General features: G+C 40.4%; 1 long non-coding RNA gene across 2 annotated transcripts; it reads right to left on the bottom strand.

The window, feature by feature from the left end:
• Positions 1–1,765: 1,765 nt before the first annotated feature.
• On the bottom strand, positions 1,766–14,421 carry LOC135178998 (uncharacterized). 2 transcript variants are annotated; one of them, XR_010303831.1, is made up of 3 exons: positions 14,373–14,421; positions 2,032–2,092; positions 1,766–1,852 (listed from the first exon to the last, which is right to left on the bottom strand). It is a non-coding gene; the product is annotated as an uncharacterized LOC135178998 (long non-coding RNA). The 2 variants fall into 2 exon arrangements; XR_010303832.1 differs by lacking the exon at positions 14,373–14,421 and adding an exon at positions 3,884–4,011.
• Between the last annotated feature and the right edge of the window lie 271 nt (positions 14,422–14,692).

Genomic DNA, 14,692 nt, shown 5'->3' on the forward strand with positions numbered 1-14,692 from the left:
GCAATCAATGCACAGGGTAGGACATCAATGACTCTTCTACTTGTAAATCCCATTTTGAATGCAATAGCATAGTAATATCTGGTGTTTTGAACACCAGGGGTCAGGTCCTTTTGAGTGTAAAGGTTTGCTGAACATTGATGGATTACTAAAATGAGAAATGTTTTCATGTTGATGAACAACTATCAATAGCTAGTGTTATCCCCATAGAGCATGCTGAAGGCTTGTCTTGCTCTCTGGGACTTCATCTCATTGGTAAAAAATAAACAATTTGTTAACCTGATGGATTCTGTGTTTACATGTGTTTAGAAGTCATTTGGATGTGGTGCTTGGGGATATGGTTTAGGGTGAACCTTGTAGAGTAGGGTTATCAGTTGGACTTGGCGATCCAGGGTTATCAGTTGGACTTGGTGATCCTGAGGGGCTTTGCCAACCTGAATGAGTCTGTGATTTTTTTTTCTTTCTTTTTTTTTTTTTTTTTTAAATCTGTCTGTAGTTCTACACTCTCATATAAAACCTGATCCTTACCTTGTACGTTCCAGCAACTTTTTTGAGGCTTACACAAAATATCCTGCTCAGGTCCACGGAGACACTTCAGTAGGATGAGTATCTGTAATTCACTCACACAGAACTGTTTTCCAGATCTTCATTATTGCTGAAACAAATTGCAGGGATAGATAGAACTCAACCATTCAGCCACATTAACCTGTTTTCCCATATGCTGATCTCACCTTGATCAAATCCTTACTCTGTGTAGCAGGCTGTAAAAATGAAAGTGCCTTGCAGCATGCTCTCCAGGTCTGCTAATGAAGTCTAATTCCCACTGGTGAGCAGATGACAGCATGCTTCAGAGCTGAAATATTCTTCAGAAGATTTAATTTATCCTGTATTTAGACTTGAGGGAACAAGGCAAGAAGGAGCTGAAAGAAGCTCTTAAATAATACAAGCATGTTGCTGATGTTTTTAGCTCACTTTTAGGAAAGCCAAACAACCCTGGCTAGCACTGCTCTGGGATGCTATTGCAGTTACTCCATAACAGCATGTACATTGCAGATCTCTTACCAAATGCATATGTTCCTCATCTTCCCCCCTCTAGTAAAGAATCCTGCTGGCAGCTTCTCTTATTTTTCTTCTGACTACCCTTTCTTATCTTTTTTTTCTTCTTCCTCCTACTGGATCTCACTTTTCTGCCTTTTTGCTCCCTCCCTATCCTCCACAGCTTCTTCTTTTCATCTCTTCAGATCAGCAATCCTTGTTGCACCTCGTACAGCTGTCACTCTCTAATAATGATTAAGAAGCTCATCAGTACTATTACAATCTCCTTTTTCTGTTGTAAAAAAGCAGCTTACGTTCTGCTTTTGTTTAAGATATATCCACATATCAAGGTATCAAGTATCTTTACCAAGAAGTAGTTTATTTCATGTAATTGAGGAGTGGGAGGAACTAAGTAGCTGCATAAAGCCATTGGCTAACAACCATGGCTATCTCCTCTTTTACTCCCAGGCTGCTTAGAATTAGCAGGTGTTACCATATAGGATCATCTGGGCAATCATGATATACAAGAGCAGTTGTGATACATGAAATTATGATTTATGTTTTGTGTAGTTATAGCTGGAAAGTAGGAACTGCAACAACAATAATAGACACTTAAAATATTTTAATATACTTGGATTTTTTTGGTTGATTAAACAGGGCCTTTAGATAGTTCCAAATGTTAAGTCTCTGGAGTCTCAGTAGTGTGCCAATACTTCTAATGATTGGGCTAAATTTTTGGAGGATGTCATGGTTTTAGTCATGTTTCCAAGAGCAGAAGATGGATCCTTCACTGGGTGCATGGTAATCCAAAAGCTCTGTACTAAAATAGAAGAACAGAAGCTGCCTAAACGCGAGGTGCATACAGGGGGGTCTTAAACACTGTGTCTCGGGGAGCTTGGGGAGCTTCTTCCAAAGTTGGGTTGGAGCCCACTAATACTTTTAAATTAATGAAGCACTACTTACACCTTTCCTAAAGAAGCCAGCTGTTAGGAAGTTTACCTTTTTGATCATGATATTTTAATTGCTTCATGCATCCAGGGTTAGCAGAGAGTATCTTCCTCTGGGAGATCAAATGCAAAAATCACAGGATCAGTGAGCAGGCAGAAGAGAGCAAAACATTTCAAATTCTACAGTTGGGAAAACACCCCCTCCACAGGTTTAAAAAAGCCCACAAAACCAAAACAACAAAATGAAGCAAAACCCAGCAAGAATGTCCAAAACTCAAAGGGGACATCTGATTTGTTCTTCTTTTCACAGGTTAAGCAATGTGGATACAAGACCTGCATGTTTGGTTTGCAACATCTACACTTGTCCTATCAGGCCTCATGTGTAAATAGATTAGCTGAAGCGATTAATGTGGGAGAAAACAAGAAAGGCAACACTTGATTTAGGCAATCAGGCTGGCTTGAAATCTGTGAATAAGGCAAATACCTGAAATTGAAATGGATTAGCTTTTTCTTTTCTCTGCCTGCATTTCACCTTGGCAGTCCTCTTTTCCTCCATTTTAAAAAGATACCTTCATGCAATTTCACACACGTATGAAGGCTTCTCCATATATAGCTTTGTGTTACTCTCCAATGTTCAGAGGTTTGAGACTGTTTCTGAAGATGTGGGTGTAGAGGAACTTTGAAGACTTGCACAGAATAAAAGGAGTTGCAGTGCCATTGCCAATGCTGATTTTTTTGAGTGATGCATTTTGTGACCCAAATTCTACAGTCTGTGAATCTGATATGTGGATTTATGCTTTTAAATGTTTATCCCTCTCTAAACCAGTGTGACTGCATAAAAAAATCTTCCAAATTGCTTTTTTCCAAACGTTGCAGCCTGTGTCTGTGTTTTTTACATTAAGTATTGCCAGCTGAAAGACACTTTCTAAACCAATATGAGCTGTAGCATTCTGTGTGTGACCTGCACGTGTCTAAAGACTTAGGCACTAGAGGGACAAAGTGTAGTATTTAAAGCACTTTCCATGTAAATGTGTAATAATCTTCTGAGTTACCACTGACACAATATCACTTCTTTAATAAAACCTTAAAAAAAACCCAAACACCTCATTGCTGAAAGAGAATGTATCTAATCTTGAAAATTAGCTGCCAAGTCTTCAAGTAATGCAGATTTACATTCTTCATACGTTTCTCTTCGTCTAGGTCATCTTTGGAGCTCATTTCTCAGTTCCATCCCACATCTTTTTATCATTCTAGCAGAACGCCCAAGCTGTAATTTTTATCTGTGCTCTCTTTCCCTTTTTCCCCCCCCTCCATCTGACAATTATCACACCTACTGACGTGTAATTTTACTGACTTAATGGTTGTGATTAAATTCACAATTTTAGTTGACTCCCACTGAAATCATCTTAATCTTGACATCTTAAATGCAGCTTCTGTGGCCAGGTTCTTACTGCTTATCAAGCTCTTGCTTGACTTTTGATGGTGGCAAGTGGTTGCAGTTGTCCAGAGACAGAGAATTCACCGAAGGAGCAAGTAGGGTGCTGGGGACGTGTGCAGCTGAGGTCAGAGAGCTCTTGTGGTTGGCTGTAATTAAAGGCAATCCTCACAATTATACTTTAATCTTAAACTGTTTTTATGTTGCATTACCCAGCCTGGCTTTGTGTACCTACACTTGCTTAGGTTCCCAGAGAAGTAGCAGCTCTGGGGTCCAGCTGTACAATCTCTCATACTCACACTGGTCTGCACTGAAATCCAAGTTGATGTGAATTCAGAGGTTATGGTGTCTGAGTCAACTACATTAAACGCAGCACTTCAGCTGTGGCAGTCACACCTTTGTACCACAGGCATGCTCTCACATAAACCCAGCCTTCTGGGAGAAAAAGATAGTTTAAAATTATTCATACCTTATATTCTGCCTCAGCAATTCTGTCTAAGAACCTGTATCTCAAGAAAGCAGTTTCTTCTTGATTATATCCTTCTCATTTTGTAGCCATCTGTCACTTTCTCACTCCAAGTTAAAATTATGTGAGTAGGTTTATTGCCTCCTCCTCCTCCTCCTCAAAAAAAAAAAAAAAAAAAAAAAAAAAAAAAAAAAAGGCAAGTTTTGTTCCAGAAATTATTATGCAGCTGCATTATTGAGGCCCAAGCTACCTCTGCTCAGAAGCCCTGAATTTGATAGGGATGTGGCTTCTGGATTAGGTCTGTGGTTCAGGCTGTAGGTGCTGCAGTCACAGAGGTCTGTGCAGAAGTACAACTGCAGGGTTCCTGTGCAGCAGTCAGGCAATGGGTATTTGGTCATTGAAGGGCAAAATGCTTAGCCAAGGGCTGTAATACCTCATCCTTGAGCTTAGCACATGCAGAACAAAAGATGGTGAGTTATGGGTTTACACTGGAACAAATCACAAGAAACTCTGGTAGGGCCAAATGAATTGTGGAAAATCGGCCTGACATCTTTTTCCCTGACTCCAGGAGCAGAAATGAATGTTCTGATACCCTGAAATACTCCCCTCTAGTGTTTCCTGGGTGGAAAGCTTAGGAAGTGTTGAAGTTAACAATATTCTTGTTGCCAGTTACTTTGGCTGCCAACTGCAGCTCAGATTCTCTGAGTAGACATAGCCAATTAGCAGGATTTCCCATCCTGGTATCGTGTGTAAGTGATTTCCAGCAGAGAGCAACTTACAGGGGTTCCTTCAGGATCAACCAATTACCAACATCCCTTCGGCAAATCTGGTCTCACTGCTTCAAGAGCAGTGCTAAGCTGGAAGCTGTTCTCACCTGCTGTAGCATGTCTTTGTTTTATAGGGTTTTACACATTTCAAAGATGCTGGTGACTGCAGCTAGGAAAGTAATGTTGGGATTGTGATTTACGATGCTGTTAGATCACAGTACACTGGGAGGTCAACAAGGCAGAGGCTCTATTTGAGAAAAAAATGTGTATGTAATGAACACACATCCCTGTCTGTATATATATATGCACACACTTTTGTCTTCCCATAATTTCCCTGTTAGATTTACACTGATAATAGATGTACTTTGTGGATACAATATTGTAATGCTTACACAAGTAGTGTTTGCTCATTCTAATAATCCTCCCCAAGTGGCTACACTTTCTTGTTTGTTGTTTGCTTAGTGCTTTGAAATGATGTTTGCTTTCAGAGTAACTTACTATAAATTATTTGTTGTTTACTCTTGCATCTGTTCTTTTATAGCAAGTCTTTGTTTTAACAGTGAAAAGGGGCTTTGGGTAAAGAGATCATTCCTGTAATAATGATTTGCTTGGATGAAAACACTGTTGTAAGATCTTATTAAAATAGCATTGCAGTTCAAGAGGGCATGGACCCAGTAAGGTCATTAATAATGTTAAATGACACAGTATCTTTAGGGGCAAAGAAATACAGTCTGAAATACAGAGTGATATAGAGTAGATGTTCAGTGGAAACTTAACAGGTTTTGTTGCTAAAGAGTTGACTGTTTCATGGTGTTGTGATACAATATTTTGTTTTCTATTAATATGTAAAAAACTTTATTATGCTCAGGCAAAGATATTGCTGGGTTTGCTTCTTTCATAGAATCATAGAATCAACCAGGTTGGAAGAGACCTCCAAGATCATCCAGTCCAACCTGGCACCCAGCCCTATCTGATCGACTAGACCACGGCACTAAGTGCCTCATCCAGTCTTTTCTTGAACACCTCCAGGGACAGTGACTCCACCACCTCCCTGGGCAGCCCATTCCAATGGCAGATCACTCTCTCTGTGAAATACTTCCTCCTAACATCCAGCTTATACCTCCCCTGGCAAAACTTGAGACTTTGTCCCACAGTTTCTTCCACCTTTACTAAACCGTCCAAAATAATTATACTAAATCAAGTAAAAACCTTAAAAATTGCTTCACTGCTTCAGTTTACACTTTGTCAAGCTGGGAGAACTCATTTCAACATGGTAGCTACTGTCCTGCATAATATTTACTTAAAATGCAGTGAAGCTAAAGATTCACATGATTTAAACACTGTGATCACTGTTTAAATAGATAGGCTAAGGAATATTTGTCTTATACTATTCTATATGATTAAATTATCCAAGTCAATATTGCTCAATTAATTTTAGTAATAAGCTCAGTAGTCTGGAATCAGTATATTTTTATTTATGTATGTATGAGCATTACCTAAATATATGAGCATGACATATATATAGATTTTTTTTAATGTGTATATATATACACACATATTAAAAGAAACCCCAGTTACTGAACCTATATCAGCTTTTGGCATTTGGAAATTATTGTTAATTAACTTCTCTGCTTAAATTCCTGCCAGATAAACTGTAGCTGATGAGTTGTTATGCTATGAACAATAAATCCTAAAGCTACTTCATAAACATAGTCATTTAACCTAAATTAGATGCTCCATCAATGGAGCCAAATCGATTCTGTAATGCCATATTTCTATAGCATTGTGGTGAGATTGAGTGCACCATCAGCAAGCTGGCAGATGACACCAACCTGAGTGGTGCCGTTGATATACTAGAAGGAAGCAGAGTCCTTTAGATGGACCTGGATGAGCTGGAGAGGTGGGCCCAGGTCAACCTCAGGACATTCAACATGGCCAAGTGAAGGGTCCAGCACCTGGGTCAGAACAATTATTTTCAATACAGGCTGGAGGATGAGGTGATAGAAAGTAATCCTATGCAAAATGACTTGGGAATTTGGGGCATGAGAAGCTGGACATGAGCCAATGATGTGCACTTGCAGCCCAGAAGGCCAGTGGCATCCTGGGCTGCATCAAAAAAAGTGTGGACAGTAGATCAAGAGAGGTGATTCTGCCAGGGTCTAGAGGAGGGCCATGAAGGTGATCAAGTGGTTGGAAGATCTCTCCTGCGAGGGCAGGCTGAGGTAGCGGGGGGTTCTTCAGCCTTGAGATGACTCCAGGGAGACCTAAAAGAGGCCTTCTGGTAGCTGAAGGAAGCCTACAAGGCTGTTGGAGAGGAACTGTTTCCAAAGGCCTATAGAGATAGGATGAGAGAAGAGCAGATTTAGATTGGATGTTAAGAATAAGTTTTTTACCATGAGGGTGATGGAGCACTGGAACAGGTTACCCAGGGAGGTAGTTGAAACCCCGCCTCTGGAGATATTCAAGGTCAGGCTGGACAAGGCCCTGGGCAGCCCAATTCAGTGGAGGATGGCCCTGCTCACTGCATGGGAGCTGAACTAGATGACCTTTGGAGGTCCCTTCCAACCCAAACCATTCTACGATATATAGAAGTGCCTCAGTGATCATTTATATGCACTTGCCTTTCTAGCAAGTGGAGAATGAGAAGTGGGATGGGAAGCCTTCACACAGTTGGAGGTGTCCACTGATCTAGCCCTGCAGTTGTGGGATGAGGTCTGGTGTGGTGCCGTTATTCTGCATCTTCTAATATTTTTTGATCTAACTTGAGTCTTTATTTCATTTTTCTTGCTTATGTAATCTGTGTTATTTATATTGAACACTTTGCTTGAGCTGAGAAGAAAATTTCTCATTTCGATGTGACTTACTGGAGTTATGTGCAGGGGATTGTAATAATAGCATTGAACATATTTCCCTGAAAGCCTAAGAACAGTACTTACCTGTTGTAGAGTTTAATTGAATGCTTAATTTATTCTCCAGAAAGCAGTTTGCTCCCTCCAGAGAACTACTGGCTGAAATTTAAAAAGTACTTTTTGTTCTCTGATCTCAGAGAACAAATAGCTGCACTGTGGTTGTTCAGATGGGAAAAGCTCTTCCCCTCCATTCGAAATAAGAAGGGAAAAAAGGAGATCCTGTCCATGTCACTGTATTGATCACTCAGAGATCTCATTTCACGTGCAGAAGGTTCTGCATTTAGGAAATGAAGGCTGAAACATGTACGTAGTAGATTTGACAGCATGATCTCTGCATACGAAAATGCAGACAAGACTCTGAAAGCCAGGTCTAGGGAACATGTGTGAGTACAAAGCTGACTCTGTGTTACCTCCAGACTGATAGTGATCTCTAAGTGTGTCTGTTCAAAATCACTGAGCAGAGTGGCATGAGGGAAGAATTTTGGGTTTCCTCAGAAATCTGTGAATCACTTTCTTATGTATCCTCTAATTTTGGAGTAACTGAGAATTCTGCTTTGTTTTCGAGAGGATAATCTGAATTTTGGTATTAGTTTGTTTTTTTCCCCCACAGTTTTGGAAATGATATAAAATTGGTTCTTCAGCTGTTTTCATTGAGGTAGTAGAGAACTGTGCAGCTCAAAATCTGGGAAGAGCCTGAGATCTGGAACTTTCTTTGATGCAATCTAAGGAAAATGATTCTATTTGCGTGGGCAGAACTGATAACAAATTGATACACTGTGGAATATTTGTGTCCTAGATAAGTATATTCCTCCTGTTGGTCAGATGAGTGTACTAGGAGATAGTTTGAAGATGGCTCTCTGTTAGCAGCACATTGCAGACGGAGGAAGTATTTTATGTCCAACAACATAACGAATGGTGGCAAGACTTATTTTAGGGATTTTCAGTAAAATGCAAGGGATGAAGCAGTATTTGATTATCTTTCAGCTTCTTCATTCCTTGCACACTTCTGTGTGTGAGGTGCAGTGATAAGCTTTTTGTCCCTTGCAACATTTCTCTTTTTTTTCTTTTTTTTTTTTTTTTTTTTGCTGGTGGACTGCTGTGGAGGTCTTTTCACTTAGGGATGTTTTGTCATTCATCAGCTGGCCCAGTTCTTAAGCTCTGCTTGTTCTCGTGAAGCTTTACTAGAGCCATTTGTCTGTGTTGTATTACATACGGTTGTTGCAGCATTTAGTAATGTGAAAACTAACTGAGGTGAAGCGTGATTAGGCTGCAGAAGACTGCTTGCATGTTTCTGATGAGGACTTGGTTTCTGTCCCAACACTGCTAAAACTCTTAAGTGAAAGAGCAAGAGGCAGGATTGAATAGCAGTACAAAACTCAGCCCAGGATGCATTACCCAGATACACAGGGTCAGGCTGTTAGGTTTCTGCACTGGCAAAAACCCTCAAGCTACTCTTCTTAAGGCAAGCTAAGCATTTCTGCATGAGCAGCAGTCACAGTGGGGACTGCAATGTAGATACACTCTGAGAAACCATACCTGCAAAGATTTCCCCTCAGAGGAAAAAGGCAATTAATTCCCCAAACCAAAATGGACCCCTGAGGATTTGTGCAGAGGTTGGGAAGTTTTCTCTACTTTAATGCTGTCTGCAGCACAATAGCATCAAGATGCACTAAGTTTTCAACAGCTGCCGCAGTTTAGAGGGGTTTGTGTGCCACAAACTGAGTTTACAACCATTCTAAACATATGTTCCTTAGTGACGCAGCAAAATTCCTGCAGACTGGGAAGGGACAAAGATGTAGAGACCGTTTCACTTCCCTACTGTGGACACTCACACTAGTAACACCTTCAGAAGGACGTGCTGGAGGTGGCGACAGAGGCATTGGACCTCACCAGTGGGCATCCTTTTCATGGGGAGTTTTTGGTGCAGAAGGGCACGAGAGGCTTTATCAACTCAGCAGAAAGAAAAAGTCTGTGTTCAATCATTTTCTCTGAAGAACATGGTCACTCATCACATATATATGTATATAAATGTCTCCATAGCAAAGAGAATGACTAAACAGTATAAGAAATCCACCCCAGCTACATTCAGTGCAGTGGTTATTCTCTGTGTTGCTGAAGTCAGCAGCATACAGTTACCACCAAATAAAAATAATTCCAAAGTGTTTCGTATGTTCAAGATACATATAATGGAACTGGAAAAGATTGTCTCAGCGCAGTACCGTACACAAGTAACAGCGAAGAAACAATTGTGTGCTTTTCTGCCTCCTGGGTAGTTAACACTGCTTTTAATTTCATCTCTGTCTTTTCATATTATCATCTGCAGAAGCTCATGGCCAAGAGTTTGCCCTGGTAATAGGTGACTGTTCTCTTTGATATCATCACTCCTTGCTCTTTATGGACAGGCCAATATTCATTGTGATTAGCAAGGGACAGCCCTGTCTATCTAGATTAGTCATGAATACTTAGCAGTTCGCTCCATGCATCATCACTAATTGCTGTAAAAGAAAATGTCTGCATTTCTTTTTTAAACAAAAAGGACCATGAGTTTCTCTCTCCTGGGGAGACAACAATACTTCACTTGCATTCACCACAGTTGGTGAGAATCTGCTTCCATCAGTAATTCCAGGGAATAATGCCATATTGGACATCTTTTCTATTCCTTGCCTGAGACTTTAACATGCCATGAACCTGTACTAAAATATTACTTTCTAAAAAAAAGACTCAAAAAGGTATTATCAGGTAACTCAGAGCTATTCCAATTTTAAAACTGCATGACCATGCATTCCTAGATTATAATACTAAAATTTAGTGACAAGCCCTTCTACCATGGGAATGAGTGTGGTTTAGAGTTTGCATGCATGAGGCTGCAACTGTTTTGGTTTGGTTTAGCTCATGTTCTTAGGAAAACAAGCAAATAAACAAGAAACACAGAACTAAACCTATGATATTTTACATCTTCAGTGAAATAAAAATGAAATTATGCAATATGTAATCATTGTCTAAATAATGTACATAAGATTTTGCCACAGGGCATTTATTTTGTGTCCAAGCATACTTCTCCCACCAGATTTTCTCCCTACAATGAAAGAAAATGTAGCATTAATTTATACAGTTTTATCTGCCAGGAAAATGATGTTGACTGATAAAGCCTCCTCTACCAAAAGCGGTTCTCCTTCTGTAGGACAGCACAAGAAAGTACATTTCTGAAACGAAGGAAATGTAAATGGAAGAAATTATTGGAGGTGAACAGATTTTAAGAAACATCGTTGTAGAACCATCAAGAATTTTACAGACACTGAGTCTGGCAGTTACAGAGGCAAGGAAGATTTTATGCTCGTTTCACACACATACCTTTCTGCCACCCTTCCTTTACCACAGCTGATAAATACCATGACCATGCCAGCTCAAGCCAGAAACTTCAGGCTACATCTCTCTTCTGAGTTTCATTTTGGCATGAAAATAAACTCCGATCACAGAGCTGTCATATTCAATAAATCCTTTCAGTCATCAATGACTCTCTAGCAGTAAATAGTATAGAGCCCAGAAAAATCTAACCTGAAGAGAACATCAGTAAATGTTGAGGAGCACTAGTGATATTCTGCTTTGGTTTAGCTCTTTTGAGTTTGCTTGAAGTTTGTTTTGTTTTTCCCTTTTTTTTTTTTTTTCCTCTCTCCAATCTACCTCTAATCTGGTCCCATTCACTGAATGTTGTTTAGTAGCTGTGGCTTGCTGGGCGCACTCTTGGACTGCATCTTCCAGTTCAGACTTATCCAAAAGAAACTCAGTTCTTTGTACTTTGTTCCACGTTTCCCCAAGAGACACGTGAACGCTAGTCCATGTATCAAAGCCTCCATGGCATTGCCTACACCTAGATTTCTATTATTAGTAAAACAAATTGCCTATGGTGGTAATTTATAAAGGGACTGAGAAAACTTCCTAGAAATTCAAGTTATTGAGGTGTTGGCAACTGCCTCCAAGTGATTCAAATAACATTTTTCAGTACTTTATTTCAGAAATCTTTATTGTTAGAGTACATCTGATGCTAAAGTATTAGCTGATCTATAACCCTGATCTAAATTACACAGTTGCTTCTGAGAGAATATGCAGAACCTTAACTCTGTGCAGAGCTGCTGCTGACTGCAACAGGACACAGAAGTCCACACACATGCACCAGTTTGAAGAATTATTCTAATTCATTATCACAGTATCACAGTATCATCAGGGTTGGAAGAGACCTCACAGATCATCAAGTCCAACCCTTTACCACAGAGCTCAAGGCTAGACCATGGCACCAAGTGCCATGTCCAACCTTGCCTTGAAGTGCCCCAGGGACGGCGACTCCACCACCTCCCCGGGCAGCCCATTCCAGTGTCCAATGACTCTCTCAGTGAAGAACTTTCTCCTCACCTCGAGCCTGTGTCCTCTTGTTCTGGTGCTGGCCACCTGAGAGAAGAGAGCAACCTCCTCCTGGCCACAACCACCCCTCAGGTAGTTGTAGACAGCAATAAGGTCTCCCCTGAGCCTCCTCTTCTCCAGGATAAACAATCCCAGCTCCCTCAGCCTCTCCTCGTAGGGCTTGTGCTCAAGGCCTCTCACCAGCCTCGTCACCCTTCTCTGGACACGCTCAAGCATCTCAACGTCCCTTTTAAACTGGGGGCCCCAGAACTGAACACAATACTCAAGGTGTGGTCTAACCAGTGCAGAGTACAGGGGCAGAATGACCTCCCTGCTCCTGCTGACCACACCATTCCTGATGCAGGCCAGGATGCCACTGGCTGTCTTGGCCACCTGGGCACACTGCTGACTCATGTTCAGGTGGGTATCAATCAGTACCCCCAGATCCCTCTCTGTCTGGCTGCTCTCCAGCCACTCCGACCGTAGCCTGTGTCTCTCCATGGGGTTGTTGTAGCCAAAGTGCAGCATTATCAGTGCCTGTAGCTCCTTAAAAACATATTCATCTGATAAAATCACTTTTAGCTTTCTAAACATGAATTAAAGACAAGATTTTAAATAGATATTGTTTTGTTAATCTAAAACATGTTTTGAAAGTCCTAATTAAGGACATGTATCTTCATCATTCATCTTTTTTTTCCCCTAGTGACTATGGTGTAAGTCCTATTTTAAGACATTTTAATTGTAAACATTCTGACATCCGCATGATACACTTTAAATTCAAGGCTGTGAATATCTGCAAATAAAATGCAGTGAATAGAAGCCTGTTAACTGTAAGCTCAGGCTGTACTTGTTGCAGGGGAGCAAGATGGAGTAAATGTAATATGTGTGCACACTCCTACTCATCTGTCACCAACCATCAAGGTCTAGAAAAAAATAACAGTTGCAATCCTCGACTGGTTGTTGACAATGACACTCTTAGCAAGGCTTAGATACACTGATGTCACTTTAACAATCCAGGTGATTTTTTTTTCACTCCTATCTTTCCTCCATTTATGGATGGAATAATTCCAGTAAGAACAAATGGTTGTCTAAGAGCTATACCATATTATTTTAGCTCTGTGTCATCTGCAGAAATTAAGCTGTGACTTAACTGCTGATTATTCAGGCAATCAAAGCCCAGCACACCTGTGCTGAGACTATATCTAGCACTAAAGCACGATTATTCTTAAGCTATCGTTTCAAATGCAGATCTACTTAAAACAAAATATTTGTTTTCTCTGTCTTTTCAGTAGCTGGGGTGGAACTTTGGTGGGTTTGGAGCCATAGAGTTAGCAGCAGAGCAACAGAGATCTCTCGGCTGGGAAGAGCTGAGGGAATGCTCAGTGCAATAAACTCTTTCCCTTCTTTCCTTGCTGTGCCTTTTCTTTCTGCATCTAAGGAGAGAAGGTCATCTCCTTGCTGCTGCCGGTGCACACAACACACATTTATTATGTTCAAGACTTTTGAACAGGGAGTACAACTCTCTGTTTGTCTCACCAGCTGACTCTCATGCTGGGAGGAACTGCTCCTTCTGACAGCTCTGGAATCTAAAGGTGACTCTTTTTTTTTTTTCACCACCTCCTGTAATAAGAATGGCAAAGTGCCATCTGGCATCCAGAGCTCTGGTCTGGGATTTAGATTCCAATTCTTGCACAGTGGGAGAGTTCCAGTAATGGTGGTAGGTTAGGAAGAGTCAAAGAGAAATCCTTGTAAGTCAGTAAATTGCCTGGTCACAGCCTGGAGTGGGAAGGAATACATCCCGTGCAGCTGATCGTTCTTTCTCTATTCTCTAACTCCTGATTTGGAGGCTTTTAGTGAAAGCCATCTTGGTAGACTTGCAGACATGGAGGTCTGACCTTCATACCTACCCAAAACTTCCTAATAAATCAAGGAGCATTGGAACATAGTTGATGCAATACTGCCAGGTAATTTGGAGTGTGTATTGAGGCCCAATACAAAGGTGCAAATGTAGTTAACAGCCTCTCTATGAAATTCTTATTACCTATACGGCAGAATGTACTGCTATAAGCAAAACCTGTCAGTGATAAAAAAGTCAGTTGTCCCAGAAATGAAAATAGATTGTTTCCATATATATTTTGAGACCTCTTCACATAAATTGAGTGACTTAAAATATAATTTAAATAAATACATAAAAATAATCTTCACAATTGACTCCATTTTCTTTTAGTGACATTTCATGACTTATTTTCATTACCAAAGAAATGTCAGTTGCTCCATTACAAAACCCCAAGGGAGACATGATGCTCTAGTTTTCACAAGGAAAACTTAGTAGGGTCAGGTATGGAGAGAATGAGGGCCAGGAGAAGTGAAATATATGGATACGAGACATTAAGTAACTAATAGAAGAAATTACTGACTTACCCAGGCTGTGATTTTTGTTGTGTTGGCATATGTCACTTATCTTCTTCCTATAAAAGATGAAATATAAATCTTCTTAATAATGAAGACAGTCTAAAAGTCATTGGGAGTGAGGCACTGTATAGCAATTTGCACTGCTTCCAAGAGTTTTAAATATCTTCCTCCAGATTAGGCTTTCGTAATGCATAGCAAATTCACATTCACTCAGAAGCCAATGTGTGACTTGAACCAAGTCTGATTTTAGTGAATTCATTTCTGAGACAAATGACCCAATTGAGTGTAATGACTCTCTGAAGCTGCCTAGAGTAAAACATATGAGTAAG

The sequence above is a fragment of the Pogoniulus pusillus genome, chromosome 10 (genome assembly GCF_015220805.1).
Source record: "Pogoniulus pusillus isolate bPogPus1 chromosome 10, bPogPus1.pri, whole genome shotgun sequence".
NCBI classification, from domain to species: Eukaryota; Metazoa; Chordata; class Aves; order Piciformes; family Lybiidae; genus Pogoniulus; species Pogoniulus pusillus.